Source organism: Carcharodon carcharias, chromosome 2 (assembly GCF_017639515.1).
Source record: "Carcharodon carcharias isolate sCarCar2 chromosome 2, sCarCar2.pri, whole genome shotgun sequence".
Lineage (NCBI taxonomy): Eukaryota > Metazoa > Chordata > Chondrichthyes > Lamniformes > Lamnidae > Carcharodon > Carcharodon carcharias.
The window spans coordinates 51,657,016-51,678,318 of NC_054468.1; the positions used below are offsets into that span (position 1 = coordinate 51,657,016).

The following is a 21,303-nucleotide window of genomic DNA, read 5'->3' on the forward strand; positions in this document are numbered from 1 at the left end:
CTCGGCAAATCCTGCTCGCCCCGGCACTTACCAAGCAAGCCGCTGCAGTTGTTTTTATATCTTCCTGGGACAATATTATTTCTCGGCGCCCTGCAAGCCGCTCTCCAGCTGGCACGGATGCGGAGTTTTTATATCCAGAAATTTCCACTATAACCGCCTTTAAAGCCCCGGCCTCCAAGAGTGGGGGTGGGGGGGGTGGGGGGGCGGTGGGGGAGAGGAGGTTGGGGGGGTGGGGGGGGGGAAGGGAAGGAACAACAAGAGGAGGCCGCCCAGCAGCCAGGCGGAGGAGGCCAAGTGTGTGCAGATCCCGGTAAGTGAGCCCGGGGCTCTGCGTACCAACTTTACACGGGAACAGGCTGCGGGGGGAGGCGGGGGGAGGAGGGAGGAGGGGGGGCATGCTGTACTAGGCCCATCGGTGGGGGAAGGGGTGCTCACCGACTCCTCACCCTCCTCCCTCCCATCCCTCAGTAACTGGCGGCCTGGTTTGATGCTGCTGCCTGGGTGACCCTCCGAGAGAGAGAGAGGCCTCCCCAACCTTGGGGTTAAAGCCGGTGCTGGCTGGGTATTGCCTGGACCTGGGGGGGTGGTGCGGTGCCCTGACGGGGCTCAGCACCCTCAGCCTGGCCTGTGGCCTCTGGGGCTTGAGGAAGCGGCTTGAAGGTGCCGGAGAATCACGGCGGCTCCCCCAGGGCCTGGACTCGTGCTGTGGGGGAGGGGAGGGGAAGCCTTTGAAGAAACGCCTGAAACCCACATGCTGCTGTGACTGACACTGGAGCTGGAAGAGTTCCTTGTCTGTAATTCAAATAAACAGGGATTGATCAGGATGGAGTTTAGTCTGTTAGTGAAGAAATCCATGCTGTTTCTTGATTTAAAAGTTGTGGCTTTGTTGGGGCCTGCACTGTTAGCATCCGTGTTGACCACTTTTTTCAAATTCTTGTAATACAGTAGCTAGTACATGAGTTGCTGGTTATACGTTATAGAAAGACGTATTTCAAAAGCGATTGATGTTTATAGCACTCATAATGGATTACATAACTGGCAGGACGCAAGTCGGCTTCCAAAACCAACACAGAACTTTAGCACCAACGGCATTGACCCCTTTTGCAGAATCTACAAGCCTGTGTTGTGTAAAATTAGACATATTTCATGTGTTGAGCACAAAATCAATTAGCAATTAGAACATCTTTTCCTGTTGAACTCTTTTAAGAGTTCAGATCTTGGGTGCAACAAAATGTGTACAATGAATTAATTGTGGTGTTGCAAAGTGGGCTTCTCATTTGTTTTAATATAGTGGCATTGATGAAATAAGTTTAAATGGAGGATATAGTTTCTGGCTAGACAAGGTAGTACATTGATTACCATGAACTGGTGGGTCTTCCGTGTGAAATGGTTATGATTGAGGAATGCTATCTATTTAAATGATAAGGTCTTCTACACAAGCTAAAGAACTTTTAAAGCTCACCATTAACCATGAGAAAAATTAAATTCAATGCTTGAATTTAGTTTGAATTTGGTTGATTATATGGATTTATTTTGGTATTTTCAAAGAGTGGAGTAACAATCCCACTTCTGTTAATCTGTTTTTGCTTTATCTTGCTCTACACCTAGATTCTAAAATGTACTACACACACACACACACCACACTTTTCAATGATTAAATGATTTTTTTTCCCTTGTATAGTCCATGTGAATTACTTAGCTGTTTGGAGGGGGGGGGTCAAGTTGGGGTGCTGTGGTGGGTTTGAGGAGTGGAAATAGTTTATTGTCACAAAACAACCAGAAAAGAATATAATGCATGCAAAATCTTATTACCTCTGCAGATCCGATGGTATATTTTCTTCCTTCTGCAGAATTTAACTTGCCCCATTACCTATTTGCAGTGTTGCCAACTTTTTATCTGTTGGTGCAGCATAGCAGCCATCTCTTTATGATGGGCCACAGGTCCATGCCAGTGATTCACCATAAACTCTGGTTCATGCCTATTTAGACAGTACCAGAGAGGACTTCAGGTTATTTGATGCCAACAACTACTTGTATTTTTATATAGTGCCTTTAACATAATGAAATATCTCAAGGCGCTTCACAGGAGCATAATAAACCAAAATTTGGCACTGACTCGTTTAAGGTAATATTAGATGGCCAGAAGTTTGGTCAAAGAGGTAGGTTTAAAGGGGTGCCTGAAAGGAGGAAAAAGAGGTAGAAAGTTGGAGAGGTTTGGGGAAGGAGTGACAATCAATGGTGTTTAAAATTGATTTAAAATTGGGACGTGTTTGATACCAGAATTAAGATGAGCGCAGATACCTGAGGGTTGTGGGGTTGCGACCGATTACAGAGATAGGGAGGGGTGAGGTCATGGGGGTGAGCTGAAAATAAGGATGAGAATTTTAAAGTCATGGCGTTGCTTGACTAGGAATCAGTGTAAGTCAAAGACTAGGTGTCCTGGGTGAATGAGTCTTGGTGCGGAGTAAGGACACAAGCAGCAGAGTTTTAGATGACCTCAAGTGTACAGAATATAGAGTGTGGGACACTTGCAATGAGCATGTTGGAATAGTTAAGTTTAGTGGTAACAAAGGCATGGATGAGGGTTTGAACAGCAGATGGACTGAGGCAGGGGTGGAGTCAGATATGATATGGAAGTGAAAATAGATGGTCTTAGTGGTGGAATGGAAACATGGCTGGTAGTTCACCTTGGGCTCAAATATCCACTGAAGGTGGGTGGAAGTATTGTTTTGCCCCGTTTGTCAGTCTGTTTGTAAACAATATATCTCAAAAGCTAATAGACGGATTTCACAAATAGAATATGGGCCAAGGAAGATTGATTAGTTTTTGCCACAGATGTGGATCTAGATCTAATTTTTTAAAGTATCCGTTAACATTGTGAATCAGGACAAATTGACTTTTTAGAATGTTGTGGATTGTCTCGACTGCTGTGGTGCAATTTGCCTTTTGTCACCATTTGTATCTGTCAAAATGTGAGCTGAGTTTTTGGAGCATTGTTGGATGTGGATTGGCCTGAAGCCTCATCAGTGAGATGGAAGCTCTTTATAAAAAGATTTCTTTTCTCGGCTTTGTAGTTACAGACCATCAACCAGAAGAGCTGCGTAATTGTAATAACGTTGAGTTAATACATTGTGGCAGAGTGCCTTCTTCATTTGTTTGCTTTGTGCTCAGGTCTTTAGAGTATGACATCATAAGTTTTTGAGCCAGTTATATTTGTCACTGGGAGCTGGTCTTTTGAGACTCTGATGCAAAACGTGAAATACCCATTGGAGGTGTACAAACATGTTGAGCTAACTCTGTGAATTAAATTTGTTACAACAGAAGATGCTTAATTTGGCAACAGATTCATAGACCCCGCATGTCGTGGGCTTACAATGCTGTCAGTTTGGGCTATTTATATTTATGGGTGCAACTGATAGTGGGACAACCAAACATTTAATGTTGGCTGCACTCCTCTAATGTGTGCCAGGGTCTGTGCCAAAGCTTCTACTGTCTAATCTACATTAATGATAGACTCAGAAACCCAGTGCAAATCTGTCAAATTTGCAGTTAATAAACTTGGATGCAAATGCCAAATTCCAGGTTTCTGCAAAGGGGTTCAGATAAAACCAACAAATTGATAAATCAGTAACAGGTGACATTCAACACAAGGTCGAGGCATTACACATGAGAAGGAAAAATGGCTGGCATATGAATACTTTGGATGATGTAGAAATAGCTAAAGGTGAAATGGAAAGGGTTCATAGATTCAATTCATTCATTGAGCGGACAGAGTGAAGAGTGTGTTAACAAAAGTGCCATGCTAAAATTGTGCAGTCCCGTGGTGATTACTTCACCTTGAGTATTGTGTTGAACTTTTGTCACCAAGATAGAAGGGAACTCTCAAACTACAGAGGCAGTGCAAGGGAATTTCACAAAGCTAATGTGTAGTGTCAAAGGAATGAACAGAAAGGAAAAATGGGAAAAATTGGCACCACAAGGGGACTTTATAGAAATAGACATTGAATGGCATGAATCCAGTTAACATGGAGCACTATTTGAATGACTGCCAGAATATTAGAACAAGGGGCATAGATTGATGTTGGGAAGAAAGTTTTCACGCAAAAGTTTTGACACATAGAATCATCTCCTGGAGGATAATGGTGGCAAAAAACTTACCTTCTCTCCCTGCCATTTCCTGAATTAATATAACTTTTTTATTCTGCGCGAGTAATATGGACTGAATGGCCACCATTATTGGTATCTATTTTGTAAAAGTTCTCAAAGTGACACTTAGAATTTATTGAAGATTCCCTAGATTTGTACAGTTATGAATTCTTTTACAATAGAGCTTTCGGAGGCCATTGAACTTTGAGGGCCATTTTGATTTTTACTGCACATAAACTCATATTGGTAGTTAGAGTACTGCTGTGAATTTTAAAATGCCTTTAATGGGTCAAAATCAGGCATAAGGTAGGAAAGCTTGTATTTTGCTGCAACCAGGTATGTGTTAAACATTTAAATTATGCAAGATCTATGTTAGCACCATTGGTTCTCAACATATGGCTTTGAATAAATCTGACAAGACCATCTTTCCAGCGGCCAATCTTTGAGTCCTAACGGGTTTAACTTTGGGTTATGCTCAGCTGTGAGATCCATGTGTTGGAAGCAAATGATGCAAACATAGGATCTTGTGTGGTGTAAAATTAGGATAAATGGGCAACACTGTGAATGTGCTCCAGATTGTCTTTTTAACCATCCTAAAATGTACTCTTTTGAGTACTGATTTCATGACTTTAGAGGCACTACATTGCAGCATATACCTTTAAACCTGCTGAATTTGGTGACTTTGTTTTGGTATTGATAATGCTTTTCCCAACAATCACTAGGTTGCTTCATTTATTTCCCCTGTTTCGTTGCTGATTTAACGCTCTGCAAGGTGATCTTGCAGTGTTGGTTTTGGGAGGAATACAAAGTTCCATGTCATCCTATGTGACTGACCTTGGTAAATTATCCATCCTTGTCTTTCTTGACCCATCTGGAGCCTTTGACACAATTAACTACACCATCCTCCTCCCATTCTCCCCCCCCCCCCCATTATTGTCCAGCTGGGTGGAACTGCACTTGCCTGGTTCCATTTTTGTCTATTCGTTCATGGCCAAGTAATTACCTGCAATGGCTACTCTTCCCACTCCCAGACTCTTACCACTGGTGTTCCACAGGCATCTATTCTTGGCTCCCTCCTATTTCTCCTATATACTGCACCTCGATGACATTATCTGAAAATACAAAGTCAGGTTCCATATGCATGCTGATGACACTCGATGCTTCCTCACTACTACCTCCCTCAATCCCTCCACTGTGTGTGAATTGTCAGATTGCTTGTCTGACATCTATTACTGGACGAGCAGAAATTTCCTCGACTAAATATTAGGCGGACCCAAGCCATTGTTTTTGGTCCTAGCCACCAAGCTGCGTGCCCCTCCTTAGCAACAGCATGAGGCCGAATCAAACTGTTAGCAATCTTGGTGTCATATTTGACCCCAAGTGAGCTATCAACTGCATATCCACGCCATCATTAACACTGCCCTTGTCTACCTCCTAAACATTACCTCATTCTCCCCCTACCTCCGATCATCTACTCCTGAAACCCTCATTCACTCCTTTTGTTACCTCTAGACTTGACTATTCCAACTTACTCCTGGACAGCCTACCATCTTCCATTTTTCATACACTTAAGCTCATCCAAAACTTTGCTGCCTTTATCCTAACTTGCACCAAGCCCTCTTCACCCATACCCTGTGTGCTTGCTGATTTGCATTGGCTGCCAACAAAGCGATGTTACGTTTGTTTTCAAATTTGTCCATGGCCTTGCCCCTCCCTATCTCTATAATCTCCTCCAACCCTACAAACCTCCAATCTCTGTGCTCCTCTAATTCTGGCCTCTCGCTCGTCTCCCATTTTAATCACTCCACCATTGGTGGTCATGCTTTCATCTGCAGAGGCTCTAAGCTTTGGAATTTTCTACGTAAACCTCTCTGTCCCCTATCTCTCTCTTCCCCTTTAACACTTTAAAAATCTGCATCTTTTGACCAAACTTTTGGACACTTAATATCTTCTCATGTGGCTTTGTGTCAAATTTTATCTGGTAACTAAAGTAAAAGCAAAATACTGCGGATCTGGAAATCTGAAACAAAAATAAAAATTGTTGGAAAAACTCAGCAGGTCTGACAGCATCATTGGAGAGAAAGACAGAGTTAACATTTCGAGTCTGTATGATTCTTCTTCAGAAGAACTTCATACGGACTCGAAACGTTAACTCTGTCTTTCTCTCCACAGATGCTGTCAGACCTGCTGAATTTTTCCAGCAATTTTTGTTTTTGTCTGGTGACTTGTTTGTGAAGCATCTTTGGGCATTTTATTACATCAAAGGAACTACATAAACGAAAGTTGTAAAATTCTCATCCTTCTTTTCATATTTCTCCATGGCCCTACCCCACCCAGCCCTTCAACCCTCCAGTATCTCTGTACTCCTCCAGTTCTGGTCTCTTGCAGATCCATGATTTCATAGTTCCACCATTGACGTTCTGCCTTCAGCTGCCTCTACCGCTCTCTCCTTTAAGTGCTAATTAAAAATGTGTCTCTTTGATCAAGCTTTAGGTCACCTGTCCTAATATCTGCTTATGTGGCTCTGTGTCAAATTTGGCTGATGATGCTCCTGTGCAGCATCTTGGGATCTTTTACCAGGTTAAATGTGCTTGAAAATGCAAGTAATTATTATCCAATGTTTGCTAATGCAGAGCTTACCAGCTTGAATGGGGCCTCTTTTCAATAAGTAGACTCCCCCAAAGTCCAAGAAAGGTGGTGTTGGTATTGGGTTATAAACATTTATGCCATAAACTAGCCATTTACATCTAAGGTGAAAAGGAGTTGGGGTCAAGAATAGCTAATCATATCTACTGGGACCCAAGGTTAATGTGTTTCACGTTGCCATGGGGAAAAGGACAGAGGAAGCCATTTTTGAGATCAGGTTACAGGCTTCCCTTCAAATCGTGAATATCACACAGACATCAAAGATTTATATGTGCTTAGCAGAGGAAAAAAGTATGCTTGGCTTCACGTGCTACCACAGCCAGATGTGGGAGGGCAATGGTCTTTAATCAAAGAAACACATCCTGCAGCCATCTAAGGATTCTGGGAGTTCGTCCTGTCATGGTCAGGGAAGGACAAACATTGGAACAGACTTTACTGCTTGTGCTGGGTTTAAGAAACTCTCCAAAAACTGAGGAAAATGCCAGTAGGTCACCACTCAAAGTTGCTACTCGGTGAAATGGGGATGTGGGAACCCATTGGAAACTGGGAGCAACTATGGACTGTTTGCTAAAAGAACTGAGATTCCATAGAGAATGCAGTGCGTGATGAGTATAAAAGGGGAATGTCCCTCTCTGTAGTTTAAAGTATAAGTTGACTACAAAAAGAAATTAGTGTTTAGTCAATAGGTGCTTTTAGCCATTTGTTACAGTAAGAGTTTTAAAACTTGAAATCTTGTGTAATTCTTTCAGCTATCAACTAGAAGCTTAATCACTTATTTAAAAAGTCATAAGTCTCTTTGGAGATCGTTACAAAGTGCTGTTCTCATTCACCAAGCCCATGAGCCTTGCAACCACAGGTACCTTGTGATTGTTTGTATTGTGGATGACTGTCATCCTCAATAACCAATATTAATGAAAGTTACACATACCATCCATTAATATTTAACTATGATTATGTTTTGAAGGCCAGGGTATCACTGTTTACTGAGGGAAAGCAGTGCAACTGGGCTGACTCTGACCCACATCAGCTTTCTCTAAGTCCCATGGCTAATGCACTGGATAAGTTCTACACCTCTCCTTACACACTCACTTCCAATGACAGTGACCTCCACTTCAGTGGAGACAGGAACTCTTTGGAGACTATTGTCTTCTGCATAAAGAGGAAATAATCATAGCCATTAGTTCTGGAAACAGGTGAGAAGGAGTACTGGGACTAGTGCACACATGAATAGGAGCCAGTGGAATAGATAGGAAATGGAAATTAAAGGGGGAAATAGAATACATGAGGCAGAAAGCATGGGCAAATGAACTTCCCCTCAATACCATCTACTCTGTTACGACCAGGTGAGAAGGGGTGACTGGCTCCCCTCTATTTAATCTCCTTGGTTGGTTACAACAAATGTTTAAATTTCTTTTTTTATGAGGATATGCCTTTTCCAAATCAGAATGTATTTCACTGTTTAAGCTGTAATCAATAATGAACCAATCCAACAAGGTTTTCTTGAATCAAAGAGCGAGTAAATTTATTAACCCCTAAGCCAGAGAAAAATAATAAACACGCAAGGTCAAGCATTTGGCCCTCATGCAGTCATTAGGGCCCATGCATGCACGCACATATATCAGAAACAAGGGGAGTTAGAGTCCAATTGGAAGAAAAAGGGTAAAAAAAAATACAGTTCATTGTCTTTGAGGCACAGATTTTAAATGTTGTGACTGATTTTGGATGTAGTTAGATGAAGATGATGTTGCAATTATTATGAGATCTCAGTTCGCTGGAAGAGTTGATTTCTTGAATCAGGTGACAGACTTATTACAAAAGAGGGAGAGAGCGAGCAGTCCACAGCTTGTTTCCTCTGCTGAAGGCTTTCTGACACCGCCTGTGTCACTTGCAACCTCTCTAGTGGCTAGTAGCATTGCATTGAAATACTTCACCCATTATGCATTTCCAAGAGGTGGACTCTCTGTGGTAGCCATTGTTTCAATATCCAGTACTTAGCATTTTTAATGCCTCTTCCTTAGTTATGGGTTTTGATGGTTGTCTGAATTATAGGAAATATCTCTCTCTTCACGCTCCCCTGAGATTGGTTTGTTAATTTTTCACCTCCACCTTGGAATGTGGCCTTGCATTTTTAAGCAGTTCGTTCTGTTTTATTTCAAATTGAAAAATTTCCGGTCAGTTGAAAGCTAAAAAAATCATGTCCTCAAAAAAAAGGGGCACAGCCTTATCATAACTCCCTGCTCCTGTTCCTGCCATTCCATACATTCTGTTCCTTCTCTTTTCTATAAGTTCTGCCCTCTCATCCTGGCCTTTATTCCTTACTGGAGTGATAATATGTCCCTTGAACCTAACCTTTTAACCAGTCCCAAGTTCTTCATCCTCTCCTATTCTTTAAAATAATTGGTTACTCTTTCCTGTACTGTTTGGATATCTTTGTTGAGATTCAGTGCCTGACATTCTACGCTGTAGGGCAGGTGGAACTGTCGACAGAGCTTTATATAGACTTGCCATTGGTTCCTGAAATATGAACTTTAGCTGGATGTATAAATCAAAGAGACAGTTAGCACTGCATATTGTTGCTACACCCTTAACTATTGGTTTCTGTGGATGTTTCACAATATTCCCAGATCCCCCTTCTGTTTATTTGTCTGGGAGTGCCATTTAGTTTATATTCACCTCGTTCATTCATGTCTTGTATTTGTCCACATTAGATGCCAGCTGCAATTCATGAGTCTGTTTCCACTTTTTGAAACCACAGTGATTAAGTTTTGTTCTATGCTCCATTCCCAATCAATTAATTATATACAGTAACCAGCAATGTTCCCATTACTGATTCTTATGGCAGTGAATGTTTGCCATTTTGACGCAGCTCAGTTGAAACCTTGTCTTGCTATTTCTAGTTTAACAGGTTTGCAATGCAATTCAGAAGTTTGTCACCCAGTTTTTAATGTAGTTTGTGTGGATTTTAAGTGTTTTAGTCCTAAACAGCTTTTATTAGGTTTCAGCTGACTTAGTTTTCAACCATTATAACTAATGTTTTAAAAACATGTAAATTACGAGTATATTTGAGGTTATTTTGTAAGGAGAGGAAGTTGAAGGTTTGTGCATTTTGAGTCAGCTGAGATTGAAAATGGGTACAGAAAAACAAAATACTGTGAATACTGGAAATCTGAAATAAACACAGAAGCTGAGAATACTCAGCTGATCTGGCAGCACCAAACAGAGTTAATGCTTCAGGTCATCTGATGAAAAGACTGACCTGAAATGTTAACACAGTTTCTCTTCCCCAAAAATGCTGCCAGACCTGCTAAATATTTCCAGCATTTTCTTCTTTTTATTTCAGATTATTAGTATCCATATTATTTTACTTTTGCTTCAAGAATAACATCCCGTTTTTCTCTTAGGCACACAGAAAATTGACATTAATGAAGTCCTACTTTTAAAAAAAATTAATACTCAGCCCCAGCTTTTGATCTTTCATTATCTCACAATTGCCTAGCCCTGCCACTTCCTACCTTTTCTTAATAATTGGATTTTTTTTTCACTGCCTTAATGCCATGGTTCACTGCATGTCTAAGATGACAAATCAGACATTCATGGTTTCCCTATAGATTTGACTGTTTATACAGTTGTAAAAAAATATACTTTTTTTTGGTTAAAAGTGCTGTGGACGACTCCGTTACATATGTATAGTGTCTCATATTACGATCTCCATAGAGACTAATAACTTTAAAAAAAATTAATTTGAACTTCTGGCTGAAAGGATGACAGGACACGATTTCATATTTTAAGACTTCTACTGTAGCAAACAACTAAATGCACCATTGACTAAACACTTTCAGTAGGCAACTTATACTTTAAACTACAGAACAGAACTTTGCCAGTTTACTTTTAACAACCAAAAATGACTACTCAAAAAATGCAAATGCACTCTATCCCCCTCTCATATCAAAACTAGTACACATCAAAGCATAGACTAGCTGGCTTCAATCCAATTAAGACACAACCACAGACTAAACCTCTATTTTAAAAGAAAATATTTTTTCAATAATATATACATTAATAGCTTCATGACAACCCTAAATTAAAGACACAGTTGCAAAACAACAATCTTATAAACCTCCATAATTGTAACACTCATCATGTTGAACTGCTAAAACACTTCACTTATGGCTTGGAGTGTACTAACTCTAGGTAAATTTATTCAAAGGTGCAGCTTTTTTGGTATTGAAATGTCAATCTGTATTATATCACTTTTCTTGGCCGTCTCCATTTGATGCCTGCTGGAGCTTATACCAATGCAGAAAATAGTTTCAACTTGCAAGTCTTGGTATTACAACTTGCAAACATGCAAATCTGTTTTTATGCTTTTGATTGTTCAGCCTCCTGTGCATACTCTGTCGCATGTTAACCCATGTTAGATTAATATTAAAAATGATGGGTAACATCTTCATCATGAAAAACACATGTGAAGAAAACAAATTGGTTAGGTGTCAGTGGCGATGCCACTGGACACACTTTACACCTTGTGTCTCCCTTCCCAACTCTTGTGTGCATTTGATTTGTTTGGGGCCTAAACGCAGTGTCTGCCACTACAGCAGAATCCAAAGCCACTGAGATCAGGAAAAATCTTGTAGGTCAGCAATTTGAATGAAAATTAAAGCCCTTAGAAAAGTTGTATCCTGATCTGTTGATACTGTAGATCGGTTCTTTTTATACTGCAGGGTGGATTCCATTCCACTGGCAGCAGTGCATAAACTGCAGATTCGTATTTTGAAAGTTGTTACTACGACTTTGATTTCTGGCAGTCAGACCTTCCCCATTGGCTGTGAAAGACAGGTGTGAAAACCAGGAAACAATGGTGGCATGCATTGTTATTTACAGTTTCCAGTCAGTGGTACTGCTGTTTTTGGAGAACAGCTAAACATGGTCTCTTGAGATGATTCTTTGCTCCTCATGTCTTTCTTGCCATCTCATTAATGTTGCAGTGCTGTATCCGAAGGAGCTGCCATCTGTGGTATTGTTATAATATAAAGGAGACATTATGCCATATTTATGCTGGGGATAACTGTTCAAAAGAATCCCCTGCTGGTTTGTGCAAGCCATTTTATTCTTTGAGTGGTTTGAAGAGTGAGAAGAGGCAAGGAGGATATTGTTGGAACTGATTTTCCTGATCTTGCACGGCAGTGATTTTTTTTTTCTCTTCACTGTAAATATTAAGTAAATTATAAACCTGCACAGCTTTGTGTGGTTGTTTTATAGTCACTATATTTAGTGATTGGTAAATTTACAGAGATGGGTGGAGAAACTGCTGTGAAGGGGATGGCTGGTAATAAGCCTTTTGGGGAAAAATAAGCAATGGAACTTCTGTGGGCTTGTTTGAACACGATTTGAATTGCCTCCAGATTGCGACCACCTCTTCAGGTACATTTCCTAAACATCGATACAGTTTTAACCTTGATTTGTATCATAGCAATAACCAGAAGTCACATTTTCATGAGATTAAGCTCCCAATTGAAGGTGTAGTGTTGTATAAAATGTTTTGAATACTAGGTGCATTCTACTGGGAAATTTTATTATTCGATATTTTTACAAAAAAGTCACCTGATCCACCTGGAGGGCAGGGAGATGGGGAGGTATATTGGACAGTGGGCTGAATGTCTTCTCTCTGGCTGACCCTTTTAAGTCCTTAAGCTTAATTCACAAAACTACATTGCTATAGAATTATGATACAGTCATGAAGGAGCCCATTTGGCCCATCATGCTTCTGCTGGCACTTTTAGAGAGCTATCGGATTATTCCCACTCTTCTGCTGTTTTGCCAAAGCCCTGTAAATAGTTTTCCTTCAAGTCTTTGTTCAGTTGAATCTATAGCCCATCACCCTTTTATGCAGTGTGTTCCAAATCACAACAACCTAGTGTGTTTAAGAGAAAATGTTTTCTCTTATCGCCTCTAGTCCCTTTGCCAGTCACATTAAATGTGTACTCTGTTTGCCAACCTTTTTGCCATTGCAAACCGTTTATTTACTCTCAAAACTGTTGATGATTTTAAACATCCTATCAGATATCATCTTAACCTTTCATAGTCTAAGAAGAACAACCCTGGCGTCTCCAGTCTTTCCAAATAACTGAAGCCCTTTCATCCTATGGGCTTTAACTTTGCTAACAAGTCTGTTATGTGGCATATTTTCAAAAGTCTTATCAACAGCACCGACCTCATCAACCCTCTGTTATTTAATCAAAGAACTTGATCTAAATTCATGCTGACTTTCACTTTTAACCTCTTTTTCTAAAAACCCAATTAATTTTGGGTTATTGTCTCTAAGAATTTCCCTTCCACTGACATTTGACTGACTGGCCTGTAATTGTTGGATTTGGTCGCCTCCCCTTTTTTAAGCAGGGGTGTAACATTTGCAATCATTCAGTACTTTGGAACTGCTCACATATCTAAGGAGGATTGGATTGTGGCTAGAGCCTCTGCAGTGTGTTTAAGAGAAAATGTTTTCTCGTATCGCCTCTAGTCCCTTTGCCAGTCACATTAAATCTGTGTACTCTGTTTGCCAACCTTTTTGCCATTGCAAACTGTTTCTTATTTACTCTCAAAACTGTTGATGATTTTAAACATCCTATCAGATATCCTCTTAACCTTTCCTAGTCTAAGAAGAAACTTTTGGTTCCTTCATTAATCAAGGATGCATCTCGTCCAGAGTGGGTAACTTTCTTACTTTGAGATTGACAATCTTTTAAGTACCTCTGTATCTATTTTAATTTTAACCAATCCCCTTCTTTACTGCTACATTGGTAGTTCTCTATTGAAGATTGATGCATTGTACTCATTTGGTATCTCAGTCTCCATAAGAATATCCCAATTTTGGTCCCTAATTGGCTCCACCCTTTCCTTGACTACCATTTTACTATTGAGCTGTGGGTTTCTTTTTATGTTAACTGCTTATCCTTGTATAGCTCAATATATCCTCAATAGCTATTCTAAACCTGATGTGATGACCACTGTTCCCCAAAAGCTCTCCCATTGAAACATGTTCCACTTAACCCACTTTAGTCACCAGAACCAAATCCAGCACTGCTTTCCTCCTTGTTCCTCCTCCTCAGCTCTGAAGAGTCATACGGACTTGAAATATTAACCCTGTTTTTCTCTCCCCACAGATGCTGCCGGACTTGGTGAGTTTTTCCAGCATTTTTTGTTTTTGTTTCTGCTTTCTTCCTTGTTTGGCTGGAAACACACTGATCAAGAAAGTTTTCTTATACACATTTCAGGAATTCCTCCCCTCTTTTGTCCTTTACATGTTACTATCCCAGTCTGTTTTAGGATGAATGAAGACCCCTATTACTACTCTGTAGTTCTTGTATCTTTCTGTAATTTGCCTGCAAATTTGTTCCATCTCTTCCCACAATTTGATGGCCAGTAGTTTGCACCCAATAATGTGATAGCTTATTGTGTTAATTTTAACCAAGTAGACTCTGTCTTTGACCGCTCAACTACGTCTCTCCAGTGCTTTAATAGTTTATTTGATCAATACTGCCGAATGGTTTCTTTTTATCTTTCCTGAATATCTTATAGCCAGGAATATTACATTTCCAAGCTTTTCCTTCTTTGAGTCAGGTATCTGTTGCCACTGTTGCAGTCCCTTGGGGCAATTTGTGGCTGCAGATAACCAGCCTCATTTACCATGCTACATACATTTTTCTGCATGTATTCCAAACTCATATTAAATTGCCTTGTATTTATCCATCTGATCCTTTCTATTTCTGAGCTATTATTTGGCATTGTTTTCCTCTTTCAGTCCTCTGTGCACCCTTCTCTTTTCTAATGTTTTATCCATGTGCCCACCCTCCTGTTAAATTAATTTAAACCCTCCCCTTTGTACTTATTAACCTTCTTGAGATTACATTGGTTCCACTTCTCAACCCATCCACCTTCAACCGCTCTCTCTTGCCTCAGAACTGGTCCCAATGCCCCACGACCCTGAAACTATGCCTCTGTGTGTTGTTTTATCCTATTTCTGTCCTCATCAGCATGTGGCACCGGGAGTAATCCAGAGATGACTGAGAGATTTTTGAGTTCCTGCTTTTTAACTTCGTTCCTAGCTTCTGAAACTTCTAACTGCAGGACCTCAATCCATTTCCTTTCTCGTCATTGGTTCCTGCATGGACCAGGCCATCTGGCTGTTCTCTTTCTCCCCACTTTCCCCTGCCCACCCCCAAAATGTGTGTGCTTCCTTAGTGGTGTCCTTTTACCCTGACCTCAGGGAGGCACACACTATGCAGGGTTTACTTTTGCAGAATGTCTGTCTACTACACTGACCATTGAATGTCCAATGACCACTCCATTTCTATACTTTGCTTTGCCTTCTGTGCCCCCCCGCCCAACCGAGACTGCATTCCCCTAAGATGTTGTCATATCACCGTTAGTATTCTGCAGTGAGGACTGCTTTGAGACTGCTGCACTCCTTGTGTATTCCTACAACCCCGACTGCTTACTCAGCTATCCATTTGCTATCCTTCTAAACCCTCTTTCACTGTGGGATTACAACCTGCTGGAATGTGACCCTGGCAGATTCTCAGTCTCCCACATACCCTGCATTGACTCCAGTCACATGTGAAGCTCAGAAATGCCAATTTGAGTAGCTGGAGATAGGATACAGAAGTGTCTTGGAGATCCCACATGGTGCAGGCAGTGGGTTTTGGGTGTTCCACATTCTAATCAGTTTTTTTTGTTAAAAGTATTGTTAAGATCAGGTGAGGAGGACTTTCTTTCCCCACTTCTCATTTGATCACAAAAGGGTTTTTTTGAAGGATATGTTTACCAATTCCATGAGTATTTAACTGTTTACATGCTGTGACTGTAAAATACACACACAGGCAGGTTTCCTTGCAAGTTTTTAAAGAAAGAGAATGATATTTATTGTACATGACGCCCAGTCTCTCGCTCGGGCTCTGGCCTCTCTCTGCCTCTTGCTCTATGTGGTGCCGCTACACCCACAATGCTGTTAGGGAAAGAGTTCAAGGGTTTTCACCCAGCAACAGCGAAGGAATGGAGATATAAGTAGCTGCTTGGTTATACTAAACTTGAATATTGCTGCAAATGGAGACATGTTGCCAACTTGTGTGTTAGACAAAGTATCAAAATTTGAACAAGTTAAGCTAGCTGTTTCACATTACTGCTTGTTGAACAATTCCAAATACACTTGTAGCTACACTGAAAACCTACTTAATCTAATCAGTTGTGCTCATAACATGGCTCATTTATGCTTGCTAGAAGTGGCAACATTTAAATGCAGGGACTGTTCTCTGCAAACAAATTGAATATGTTCAAGCCTTGTGCCTTTTTTGAATTACCTGAAATCATGGGGAGCTTATCGTCCCCTCCCCCCCCACCCTGCTTTCTCCATGGCAATGCCTTGGCCAATCAGAGTTGACTCACCAACCAATCAGCACCCATTTTCCCCTTAACATAAATTGTTGTGACCTTTTGAAATTTGGCTTTCTTGTGTTTGTCCTGAGTAGTGCAAGACAAAAAACTTCGGCAACATTTTCAACAATGGCAATATGCTTTCAAGTCAGATGGCGTATGACTTGGAGGGGATCTTGCATGTGGTGGTGTTCTTCTCGGCATTAGAGGTCACTGGTTTAGAAAGTGCTGTTGAAAGAGTCTTGGTGAGTTGCTGCAGCTCATCTTGTAATTGATGGGCACTACTGCCACTGTGTGCAAGTGGTGAAGGGAATGAATGTCTAAGCTTCTTGAGCGTTGTTGAAGCTGCACAGATCCAGGCAAGTGGAGAGTATTCCATTACACTCCTAACTTATGCCCTGTGGATGGTGGACAAGCTTTGGAGATCAGCAGGTGAGTTACTTGCTGCAGAATTCCAAGCTACTGACCTGCTGCTTGTAACTACAGTATTTAAATCGCAGATCCAATTCAGTTTCTGTTCAGTGGCAGCCCTTCCAGGATATTGATAGTGGGATTCAGTGATGGTAATACCATTGAATGTCAAAGGGAATTGGTAGTTTCTATCTTGTTGGAGATTATAATTGTCTGAAACTTGCATGGTATGAATGTCACTTGACACAGCCCAAGCCTGCATGTTGTCCAGGTCTTGCTGTCTGCAGTCATGGAATGCTTCATTATCTGAGAAGTTACAAATAGAATTAACACCATGCAATCATCAGTGAAAATCCCTACTTCTGACCTTTATAATGGAGGGAAGGTCATTAAAGCAATTGAAGATGGTTGGGCCAAGGAAACTGTCCTGAGGAACTTGTGTAGTTACATCATGGGGACTCCAGCAGCCATTTTCTCCTGTGCAAGTTTTCCCTTCTGCTCCCACTGTCTTTAAATTTATGAGGGCTCCTTGATGTCATGTTTGGCCAAATGCTGCCTTGATGTCAAGGACACTTCAACTCACCCCTGGAATTCAGTTCTTTTGTCCTTGCTTGGACCAAAGTTGTAATGAGGTATGGAGCCGCATGGTCCTGCGGAACGCAAGTGAGCTGCTTATTGGTGAGAAAGTAATGCTTGATAGCACTGTGCATTACACCTTTCAACACTTTGCCAATGATTGAGTGTAGACTTGACTGTAATTGACTGGATTGATTTTGTCCTGCATTTTGTGGACACAGCGTACCTGGGCAATTTTCCACTTTGTTGGGTAGGTTCCAATGTTGTAGTTGACCAGAACAGCTTGGCTAGTGGCATGGCTAGTCCTGGAGCAAAGGCTTCCGCACCACAGCCAGGGCCTATAGCCTTTTGTGTATCCAGCATTCAGCTGTTTCTTACTATCATTTGGAGTGAATTGAATTGGCTGTAGACTGGCATCTCTGATTCTGGGATCCTCAGGTGGAGGCTGAGATGAATCATCCACTCAACAATTCTGACTGAAGATGTTTGTAGCTGCTTCAGCCTTTTGCACTCATGCGCTGGGCATTATTATTAAGGATGGGGATATTTGTGGAATCTCTTCCTCCTACTAGTTGTTCACTTGTTCACCATCGTTCGCACTTGGATGTGTTAGGACTGCAGAATTTTGATCTCATCTGTTTGTGGGATTGTTCAGCTCTGTCTGTTGCATGCTGCTTCTGCTGTTTAGCATGCATTTAATCTTATGTTGCAACTTCACCAGGTTGCCACCTGGGGCTGCTCCTGGCATACTCACCTGCACCCTTCATTGAACCAGGGTTGATCCCTTGGCTTGATGATAATGGTAGAGTGATGAATATGCAGAACCATGAGTTTACAGATAAAAACAAAAAACTGCAGATGCTGGAAATCCAAAACAAAAACAGAATTACCTCATGACGTGAGGACTCGAAGCGTCAACTCTTCTTCTCCGCCGATGCTGCCAGACCTGAGTTTTTCCAGGTAATTCTGTTTTTGTTATGAGTTTACAGGTTGTGTTGGAATACAATTCTGTTGCTATTGATGGCCCACAGTGCCTCATGGATGTGCAGTTTTGAGTTGCTAGAGTTGTTTGGAATCCATCTCATTTAACATGGTGGCTGTACCACACAATATGATGGAGAGTGTTCCCAGTGTGAATCTGGGACTTTGTCTCTACAGGTATTGTGAGGTGGTCACTCTTACAAATGTTGTCATAATAAAAATGAAACTTGATACAAAAGAGATCTTAGGTGAGGTAGCCAAAATCCCGGTATGAGAGTTTGGATTTCAAGTGGAGAGATGGGTGAGGTTTAGTGAGTGAATTTCAGCAAGGTAGCTGAAAGAACATTCATCAATAGTGGATCGAAGATAGGGGCGGAGTGAGCATATTATGGAAGTGCAAATGGTGAATATTAATGTAAAGCAGGAAACCGTCTGGTCTAGCATGTTTCAATGATTGTGATTGGAGAGAGAGAAAGGGTCATTGGGATCACAATCCATGCATCTTCACCAGTGTTTTGTTGAAGGAAATTGTGGTTCATCCGAGAATGCTGGTCTGACAGTAGTAATGAGAGGTTGACAGGTAAAGCTGGGAGTCATCATGTGGAATATTACGTCTACCTTTGCCCTTTCTCTGACTCTCATCCTACCCCCCACCCCCACCTTTTCTTGCTCTTCTCTCATCCACTCCCATGTGCCTTTCTACCCTCCTGCATGTATCTATCCCTTTTCCTCTCTCTCTCTCTCTTCACCTGCCTGAAATTTTGTCTTATCATTTCTTTTATTGCTTTGCCTCCTTTCTCACTGTCTTTCTGTAAAACCATTTACAATAGCTGAAAGTCAGGACTAATGATGCAGTGACTGCAAGCATCTGTCCACTCTCCATTAAGGGAGTTGGCGAGGATGGGAATGTGTGGATTCCCTGAAAGGAAGTTATCCAGGGACAGTTGAGCTAAATGAAACACCAACAATTAGCAGCCACATTTATAGGCCTGAATGACTGTTTCAAAAGTAAGAACAGAAGTTACATTTGTCTAGCCATCATATTTTGTAATATTATCACTGTTATGTTGACAGTTGTGACAGCCAAGTTGTGACAGCCAAGTTGTGCACAGTCAGATCTCGCAAATAGCAGTGAGGAAAATGATCATTTAACCTGTTTTTGTGGTGTTGGTTGATGGATAAATGTTGACTACAACACCAGCAGACTCCTTCATTTCTTTTTGAATAGCATCATGAGACCTTTTACATCCATCTGAACAGAAAGCACCTTGGTTAATGTCTAATGTGAAAGACAGTACTTCACCAGATTATCAACTTAGATTACTTGCTTAGGTCTTGAATTGGGCCTTGAACCCTTGATAATCTGACTCTGAAGCAAAAGTGCCACCACTGAGCCAGGCTGGTGATCAATATAAGTTTGAGCGACTATAAAACGCTATCGCTATTTTAGCAGTGTGCCGCAAAGTGTTAATTGTTAAAATTAATTTTTAATGTAAGAGATTACCATCATGCAGTAAAGAAATATGAAATATGAAGTAGCTTATGAAATGTAAGCTTGCAGAATGCTATGTGCCATATATTACATAATGTTTCTATTTAGCAATTTGGTTAAATTTCTCTAATGTAACTGGCCTTTAACAAATCTATGCTTGATTACCTTTATTATTTTTCCAATTTGATTTTGAATTGTGGGTTCTGAGTGCACTTGTTTTAGACTAACTAGTTGATAGTTACCCATTTTATCCTTCTATCCCTTCTTGAAAAGAGGTGCACACCAATTACCCTCTAGTCCCCTGGCACCACTTGCCTTTTATAAGGAAGATTGAAAAATTGCTGTACAGTTTTCTGTTATATTGTCTCTGACTTCCTGTCACAGTCCAGGATCAATGACATCAAAACTTAGTGACTTAATTGCTTTTGAGTCCCGCTCATTTTTTTCGGAAGTATTTCTTTTTTTACAGTTATTTTGAAAAACTTCATATCTTTTACACTCTGATTTCCACAGTACTATTGAATGATGAATGCTTGCTAGAGTATAACTTTGAGAGAAAGGATTAGTGACTTCTTTGAGAGTAGAGCTGTGATATATTTCCTCATTGTAACCATGCATTAAATAAAGGCGTAAATGTAAGCAGGTGTTCCATAATTGACCTTGGTACATCAAGTAAGGAGTTAATTGTTAGGTGTAAAACTTAGTTGGAGCAGGACCTTTTACTGCCCTTTTTTGAGTGGAGCCTAGTTGCATGGTATTTTTGTGTTTGCAACCTATAGATGCCGTTTTTAATTTTTGAAAACTTCATGGTACAGAAGTTTTTTTTAAATGAAACCATAAAAGTAAAGCACAAAATTTAAAAATGACACCAATTAGTTAATAAAGGAGATGATGCGTTACAATTCCTAATTTAGCTATTTTATTAATTTGAAATAATTTTCATGGGTTATGTAAATAACTATCACTAGAGGAAAAAGTACTAGGGAAACTAATGGGGCTAAAGGCTGTTCAGTCACCTGGACCTGATGGGTTGCATTCTAGGATATTAAAGCAAATAGCTGCAGAGATAGTGGATGTACTGGTAATAATCTTCCAAGAATCCTTAGATTCTGGAAAAGTTCCAGAGGATTGGAAAACTGCCAATGTAACACCCTTATTCAAAAAGGGAGGGAGACAAAAAAACAGGTAACTGTAGGCCAGTTAGCTTAACATCTGTCACTGGGAAAATGTTAGAGTCTATTATAAAGGATGTAATAGCAGAGCATTTACAAATGCATAATATAATCAAGCAGAGTCAGCATGACTTCATGAAGGGGAAATCATGCCTGACAAATTTATTAGGATTCTTTAAGGAGGTAACAAGCAAGATAGATAAAGGGGAACCAGTAGGTGTAATATATTTAGATTTCCAAAAGGCGTTCGATAAGGCACCACACTTAAGGTTACTTAATAAGATAAGAACCCATGGTGTTGGGGGTAGTATACTGGTATGGATAGGGGGCTGGTTAACTAATAGAAGATAAAGCCTTGGGATAAGGAGTGCATTTTCAGGATGGCAACCTGTAACTAGTGGAGTGCCACGGGTCAGTTCTGGGGCCACAATTATTTACAATATATGTTAATGA

General features: G+C 40.7%; 1 protein-coding gene across 3 annotated transcripts in view; it reads left to right on the forward strand.

Annotated features, from left to right (window-relative positions):
• The first annotated feature begins 234 nt into the window (after positions 1 to 234).
• Positions 235 to 21,303, forward strand: part of tbl1xr1a (tbl1x receptor 1a) — a 199,943-nt gene continuing 178,874 nt past the window's right edge. For 2 of the 3 annotated variants that reach the window (XM_041210960.1, XM_041210978.1), the window contains exon 1: positions 235 to 310. The gene's annotated coding sequence lies outside the window, so the exon portion shown is untranslated. Of the gene's footprint in view, positions 311 to 13,952; positions 13,968 to 21,303 lie in introns of those variants that run through there. The other variant, XM_041210968.1, reaches the window with a different exon arrangement.